Raw genomic sequence first — 7,930 nt, forward strand, 5'->3', positions numbered from 1 at the left:
GGACTGTCAGTCTCAGGGTCCTGATTTCCCATTGGCCCTTCCCCCTTCTATTGGGACTGGGAACTAGCCAACCAACACCCGACTAAGTTTTAGAAAGGGGCCAACAGTCCCTTACTCGAGGCAGCCCCGTGAGGGTCACCAATGCACAAACACAGCAGCACAAGCTGGTCCCATGGTGTAACGGGCAGCACTCAGGATTCTGAATCCTGCAATCTGAGTTCAAATCTCAGTAGGACCTTGTGTTGGCTTGTGCTAAAGTCCTGGAGCTCCCAGTGCTCCACTTCCTTGTCTCTAGTGGTGCAAGAGCAAATCTTTCCCCTCCTGCTGGGTGACTCACCCGTGATGGCCACAATGGGTTGAGGCTCTAAAACTTGTTACCCTGGTTGCTGATGTCGGCAGTCCTGTGGTTTGACCAGATGCTTGGGATTCTCAAAGCTTCACCTGATGCCTACAAGTTTGGCCATTTTGCTTGAAGCCACGTTACCTCTTATCCACATGGCACTTGAAGGAAGGAGGGCCAGGGCCAGGCTTGATAGTCAAGGCCAGGCAGGAGGGAGGAAAAGTCCCAGGCTGGAACCCAACACACCTCTCCTCCTCTGGGCACCTGGAGCAGAGGCAGCTGGTGCTGACAGCTCCCAGGGAAGGCTTAAAAGCCACAGAGCAACCGAGGGCAGGGCCAGAGGAGGGGAGGACCATGCCTATGCATGGCCAGCAGACAGCCACAAAGACACCCAGCCAGCCTGCTCCCTGCCCAGGGGCGGCTCCAGGCCCCAGCATGCCAAGTGCGTGCTTGGGGCAGCAAGCCACTGGGGGTGCTCTGCCGGTCACCGTGAGGGCAGCAGGCAGGCTGCCTTCTGCGGCTTGCCTGCGGAGGGTCCGCTGGTCCCACGGCTTGGCGGACCTCCCGCAGGCAAGCCGCCGAAGGCAGCCTGCCTGCCGTGCTTGGGGCGGCAAAATTCCTAGAGCCGCTTCTGTCCCTGCCTTGCCAAACCCCCACTGAAGACATGCTTAATCCACTCAGTGTGGGGAGAGGATATGTGGCTGGGGGGAGGAAAGGCCTTGGGCTGCACTGGGGGAGTGCAGAGCAGGGGTGACACCCCAGAAACCTGCAGCAAACGGATGGACAGGTGGGGTGGGTGGATAGAAGAGGCAGCGAGAGTAAAATCTAAAAGGGGAGTGTGGGGTCTGGTGGTCAGAGCAGGGGAGGCGGGTTTGGTGGTCAGAATTCCTGGGTTCTATCTCCAGCCCTGGGAGGGGAGCGGGGGCCAGTGGTTAGAATGTGTGTCAGGGGGAGAGCAAATATTGGGACAGTCCTGATAAAATCCGGACGTCTGGTCACCCTACATCAGGCTTCAAGTTGAGAATCATTTCCCCTTCCCGCTCTGTGGGAGGGGAGACTTTTCAACGCGCTCTCTGTGTGACTGCACATGGCTAAGCAAAGAGAACAAACCCCCAATCCCGCCTGTGCTTTGGGAGCCAGGTTTGCGGTGGGAATTCTGTAGTTCAGATGACTTCACGCCTGGGCATTGTGATTCTTTACCAGTTTCTCTGGCATTGGGGCAGTTTGGTGCTCACAGCTGTGATGGCCGAGTGGTTAAGGCCAGTGATGAGCTGCCAAATTTTTAACAACGGGTTCCCTCCTCCCTCCAAAATTTTAACAACGGGTTCCCTCCTTCCCCCCCCCCTCTGGGGGGGGGTCGTGCCCCATCCAACCCCGCATGTTCCTTAACACACACACTCCGAGACCCCTGACCCATCCCCCCCTTCCCTGTCCCCTGACTGCCCCTTGCCGCCCCACCCAACCCCTCCTCTCATTCTCAATGGCCCCCCAGAACCCCTACCCCATACAACTACCCCTTCTCTCTGTCCCTGAGTGCCCCCACCACCTCATCCAACCCCTGCTCTTTCCTGACTGCTCCCCGGGACCCTTGCCCCCATTCAATCCCCCTGTTCCTTGCCCTCTGACTGCCCTGACCCCTATCCACCCCCCCACAACCCACCCCCTCCCTGCCCCCTTACCACACTGCCTGGGGACCGGGTCCACTCTGCCAGGACCACGACCGGCGCCGCGGGGCCCGACTCGCCGGGCCGGCACCGGGGCCCGACTCCCCAGGCCGGGCCGGCACCGGGGCCCGGCCGCTCGGCGGCAGCCGCGGGGCCCGACTCCCCGGGCCGGCGCTGGGCTGGAGGGAGCCGCGGTCTGGGACCGGGAGCTGCTGAGCCAGCCGCACCTCCCCTCCCCCTCCGCGCCCCAGTTTACCTGCTGGCTGCCTCCATGCTGCTTGTTGAGGCTTCCCGCGAACATCTGATTCGCGGGAAGCAGGGGAGGGGGAGGAGAAGGGGCGGAGCAGGAGAGGAGTGGGCGGGAACTTTTGTTAAATTTAGCAGCCCTTAACAAGCGGTTCTAAAATGGCTGCTAAAATTTAACAACGGGTTCCCGCGAACCCGCTGCAGCTCATCCCTGGTTAAGGCGTTAGAGTTGAAATTCAATAGGGTTCCCCTGTGCAGGTTCGAATCCTGCTCACAGCGAGGCCTGTGTTTTAGCCAGTCTCTCACCCGGGCAATACCTCTGTACAACCCCCTGAGACACTCTCAAGTCTCTTCCCACCCCAAGTAAATCCTGTTCTGCTCCTTTCATAGAGATGCCTGGGGCACCCCCTCACACCTGAAGCCTCTGCCACTCACCTGGTGCCCCATAGATCAGCCATAGCCCTGGTTCTGCTCCTCTCTCTAGAGTGTGAAAGGAGCCAAGTCAGCGACTCCATGGGAGCTATGGGGCTGCAGAACCAACTGAGGAAAAATAGGTGCTCAGCACCCACTGGCAGCCAGCTCCACCCCCACCCACTACAGGCCTTGCTGACAAGCTCCTCCTCTTCCCCTTCAGCACCTCCCACCTGCCAGTGATCAGCTGTTCAGTGGGGTGCAGGAGGCGCTGGGTGGGGAGGGGGAGGAGCAGAGATGGGAAGAGGTGTGGGAGGGAGAGGAATGGGGCAGGAAGGTGCAGGCTGGGAAGAGATAGGACAGGGGTGGGGGCTCGGGGGAAGGGGTGGAGTAGGGGCAGGGCCTAGGGTGGAAAGGGGGGATTTGTCCCAGAAACCTCTAGGGCCGGCCCTGAAGGGAAGCACTGACTATCACAGTGACAATACAACTGACCAGCCTTGCGGGGGAGGCTGAGGGAGATCCGCACTCACCAGGTCTCTTCTCTCCCCCACGGTGAGCCAGACACTGCTCTCTCCTGGCTCTCACTCTAGCAGCTGGACGCCAAGGAGCCATTTCCCCACAGGAAGTGCATTGAGTGCCCCTGTGGTGCTGGGGGGCTGGCGCTGCTGCTGCCTGTGGGGCTGGCAGGGGGGCTGATGTCTGCACAGACTCTCAGCTGCCAGGCCGGAGGGGGCACTTGGGACCTTACCAGACTGGCTCAGTGAAGACGGGGGGTTGACAGAGCAATACAGATGCTCTCCAGAGCACGGAGCAGCAGCCGCCCATGCAGCCATGCAATGAGCATTTCCCACAGCCTGGAGCCGAGGGGGAGGCGGCAGCTGCTGTTCCAGCTCCTGGGGGACAGGCCCTGTCAGCCAACAGCCACTTCTTACTCCCCACAGCTCAGGGCATCGGGTTCCTCCGGTGGGGTGTGGAGCAGCCGTTCGTTTTCCTGTTCGCACTCCTCTGCGGTGTGAAAATCGGGGAGGGGAGGCAGAAGCCCCACGTCCCTCCCGAAATGACGCCCAGTGGGGGACACCAGGACAACAGGGGGGGGCGGCAAGTGGTGGCCAGACTCTCAGCGCCAGGGTCTAGTCTAGCTCAGGGTCCAGCTCAACCTCCTCCCCGCGCCACTGGCCCCCAGTCCCCTTCCACCACCAGGTCAACCCGGGCACTAGGGCAGGAACAGGGTGAGGCAGCAAGTCAAGCTGAGCAAGGCAGGCAAAAGCGAGTCTTGTCTTCATGGGCCGCTCCCAATGACGTCCTTTTTCTGTGCAACTGATGCAAAAACCTCCCCGACAGAGAAGTAACAGGCCAAAACACTCCTGCACAGCTGCCAAAGTAGCTCATTTGGGAGAGTGTTAGCTTGAAGATCTAAAGGTCCTTGGCTCAATCCCAGGCTTTGGCAGGCCCTTTGATCCTTCTTTTTGCAGGGGTGGTTTGTCCTCTGGGAGGGCAGCAGCACCTTTATCTGAGGCAAGTACCTGATTTTGAGCTCCCCAGCAGGACAACAGAGAGCATGGGCTTCTCCCCCTAGTTGGCCCACCTGACCTATAAGGATGAGAGATGGGAGCTGTCTTTCCCACATGACTTATTTGTCGACCCAAAATGGCGGGAACAGAGTGAGGCAGGACGGCCCTCGGAGATGGTGCCAGAGGGGGCAGGGACTTGGGAGGAAAGCTCCTCTGCAAAGCTGAGTGACGACAGTACTGGGGAAGGGGCATCTGGCATGTGGAATGTGGCAGGGAGTCAGAGGCCCAAGAGGAGGCACTTGATGTTAAGGTGTGAAAGGAAAGATCTATGGTAGGAACTGGCTCCCTTCCTCTGGACCACACAGTGTTGGGGCAGATTTTAATTGTGTCAGCCGACCTGAGAACTGCTGGGCCTGTTTTCTCGACCGTGAGAGGAAACGTTTTTACAATGAGCACTACCTGGCGCAGGTCTGTAGTGAGGTTGGCTTAGAGGACGTGTTTCTCCGTAGCAGAACCAGTGGAGGGCGGGCAGTAACCTCCTATTCCTCTGACCTGAGCTCACACCAGCCGCAGAGGGGATACACCTTTCTGCGGGGACAGGCCAGGAGTCGCACTGACCGGATTTCCGTGAAGGAGAGCACGTCGACAGCCCAGTGCAGGGTGGAGCCAATGGACTGTTCGGATCACGCAGCTCTCACCGTGTGCTCAATGTGGGCAATTCCCTGACCCAGGGCAGAGGACATTGGAAGCTGAACATCCAGAGCTTGCAAGATAAAGGAGCAGGGGGGTGAGGCCTGGCGGTGTTGGCAGAACGGGAAAGCATCAGAGGGTTCTATGGCAACCAGGGGGATTGGTGGGAGTTGGTGAGGGAGGAGTTGGCGGCTTTGTTTCGGAGGCCAGGGAAACACCACAACATTAAAGAAACCAACAGTGCCAAGTCCTGCAGTGTCACCTGTGGGATTTCCACAAGACCATCCAGGCAGGGGAGCCAGTCAGCGAGTGACTGTATGATCGGATCAAGTGACAGCTGCCTGAGTTCCAGGAGATGAGGCTCCAGCTGGCCAATATGAGCGGAAGCACCGAGTGAAGGGAGGGGTGGTCTCCCCTGACATTTTTGCAGCCTGCAGGGAACAAAGACAAAGTAGGGGGATGCGGGGACTCAGGGCAGGCCACACGGACGCTGTAGATCAGGATTAAGGTTGATGGAGGAGGAAAGAGAGTCCTGCAAGAGGAAGCCGCTGGTGGGAAGAACATGAGGCTTTTAACTGGGGGGTCCAGTGTTTGAGCCCTAGTTTTAGCAGCTGGCTTTTAAGCTGCTGTGCAGGCCAGGTCAGCTGTCAGGACACTGAATAGTGTGAGCTGAACTCAGATCTCAGGGGGACTCGGAGACCTGTTGCTTCATACCTAAGCCTAGGTGGAGTTTCAAGGCTTTGTCTTGCTCTTTCAAATGACATGGGAGCCGGCTTTTTGCCTGCTGGCTGCTGTGACTTGCGCACCAGAGGGGATGCCGGATCCAGCAGGCTGGCCTTGTCTGGAGCCCTGTAGGGAGGGATGGGAGCTGGGTTTACTCTGAGTTCTGCGGCTGGGCTGCAGCCAGGCACGGGAGGCCGCCCTATTGGTTGACTTACTGGCCCATGTAGTAAGTGCAGGCCCTGATAAAGGCCCAGTATGAGGCCTGAGGCCTGAACTAAAGTAATGGTCAAGACTTTGCTAACATAAAGCAAAGTCAAGCTGTGAGCCAGAGGTAGGCCCTGCTCACAGAAGCTGGCACGAAAAGGGCTGATGCTGCATAAACATATATTCACCTAGCATAAATACAGCACTAGAACACACTATACTGAAACATTCCATAGATAACAGGAGAACAGGCCGACCCATCCCAATGACAGGGGCAAAAGGGTAAAATGATGGATAGAGTTGTTTTGATCGAACCAACATGTACAAGGTAGAAGGCGGTGCCTTAATACGTAGAGAGGTTGTACCTCAATACGTCAGGTGTGATGTGTAACTTGTTTGTATCTGTGTATAAGAATGCATCCCTGGGGCGGTGTCTTTGTCCGGCCGTAGGGGGAGTGGAAAGTCCCGCCACTAAGCCGGGTCCTTGCCAAGAGGCACTTTCTCGTAGTATGCCCTGAGTTAGGCTAAGAAACCTACAGGGAACTGCAATTGTGTCCGAGGTCGCAATAAACCTAGCCGACGTGGTTTGCATCTTACTGGACTCTGTGGTCATTGGGGATTCTCGTCGGGTCTGCTGTGTCAGCTATCTGCAGAGCTGGGGCAGCACACAGAGGGAACTCACACATGCAGCCGAGTGATATCAACAAGGAGAAAGCAGAGCACCACACCGGTACCGCTCTGACAACACTGGTGACCCCGACCGCTGATCTGGTGAGTAAGCGAACCTGCCGTGGTAAGAATCGCAATCCAACATGGCAGCATACCTCGTGCTAGGGAACCCCCTGATCCCCTCCCTTTTGAGCCCCACGGAGTTTGATAACTCCTGGACCCGCCGGATTGCCAGTAAAGGGGGTCCATATGAATTTAAAAAAGAGAGTGGGGAAACATGGACTGGCATATGTAGAGCGACGGTACAGACCGAGGCTCTGAGAAATAGTAATAAAAGTAAAAAAGCAAGAATTTTGCAACTCCTGTCTATGGCAGTGAAATGGCTTAAACAGCATGCTGGCATGCTGGCCAAGCAAGTAACAGTAACAAAGAAAGAGTTAAAAGAATCAAAAGAAGCTACACAGCCCTGGAATGCTCCCACCCCCCTTGCAGGGTGGCAAGCAGCCCAGAGACAACCAGTACAGGAACAGAGTGAAACACTGGAAACAGCTGTAAAAAACTTACAAAAAATACATGTGCCGTCCCCTGTTATAAATATTGGTGGTAAACAGCAGGCTTCAGGTAGCTACTCTCTGCCTGAAGAATGGGGACAGAAATGGAAAAAGGTGGCCCTAGTAAAATTAAAAGATAAAACAGGGTCCACTGCATTGCAACCATCACCTTATGATAAAAGCCGGGTTCCAGTTAAACTTAAACCGGAACCTAGACGGGTGCCTGTCAGAACGGGACAAGTAAGTGCACAGAAGGAAAGAGTAGCAAACAATACTCTCACTGAATTGGTAAATCAAATGAAGGAAAAAATGGAACAGTTCACAGAGCACATTAGGAGACAGGAGCTGCCACTCGATCGCAGGGAAGTAAATAAAAATGAATTTCAAAGTAAAAAACTGAAATTAAGCAGGGTAACATCTAGAATTGATGCATTAACACATGGAGTTGCCCCCAAACAGTTAACTGCAGCAAAAAAGGGCACTCCCACTATCCATTTGGCATGCACACAAAAGCAACAGACATTGGGGGAACACATTCAGGTTTTACAAGAGCAGGTAACTACCCCCAATCTCCTCTCACAGCCAGGATAAAAACCAGGGGTGCAATTCCCAACTGTGCAGGTTCCCAATTGCTTTGACCCACGGAACCACACTCCACGCTCATATCTGAAAATAGAACCTTCTTTCTCAAATATTTTTACATACCAGTTAAGTTTTGTCTTTTATGTGTTTTCTCAGTTTGCTAAACTTGCTTCTGCTGCCTGTACTTTTAAATACTTTGATAGAGTTAATCTCTCTTGGCTCAGGTCTCGCTACCTTCCTAGGTTGCTCTTCACCCCCCTCCTTCCCCCCTTTCCCCCCCGTCTTTTTTGTTTTAAAAGTTAAAAGTTATAGTTTTTACAGAAATCTCCAAAAAATAAA

Source organism: Mauremys mutica, unplaced genomic scaffold (assembly GCF_020497125.1).
Source record: "Mauremys mutica isolate MM-2020 ecotype Southern unplaced genomic scaffold, ASM2049712v1 Super-Scaffold_100101, whole genome shotgun sequence".
NCBI lineage: Eukaryota > Metazoa > Chordata > Testudines > Geoemydidae > Mauremys > Mauremys mutica.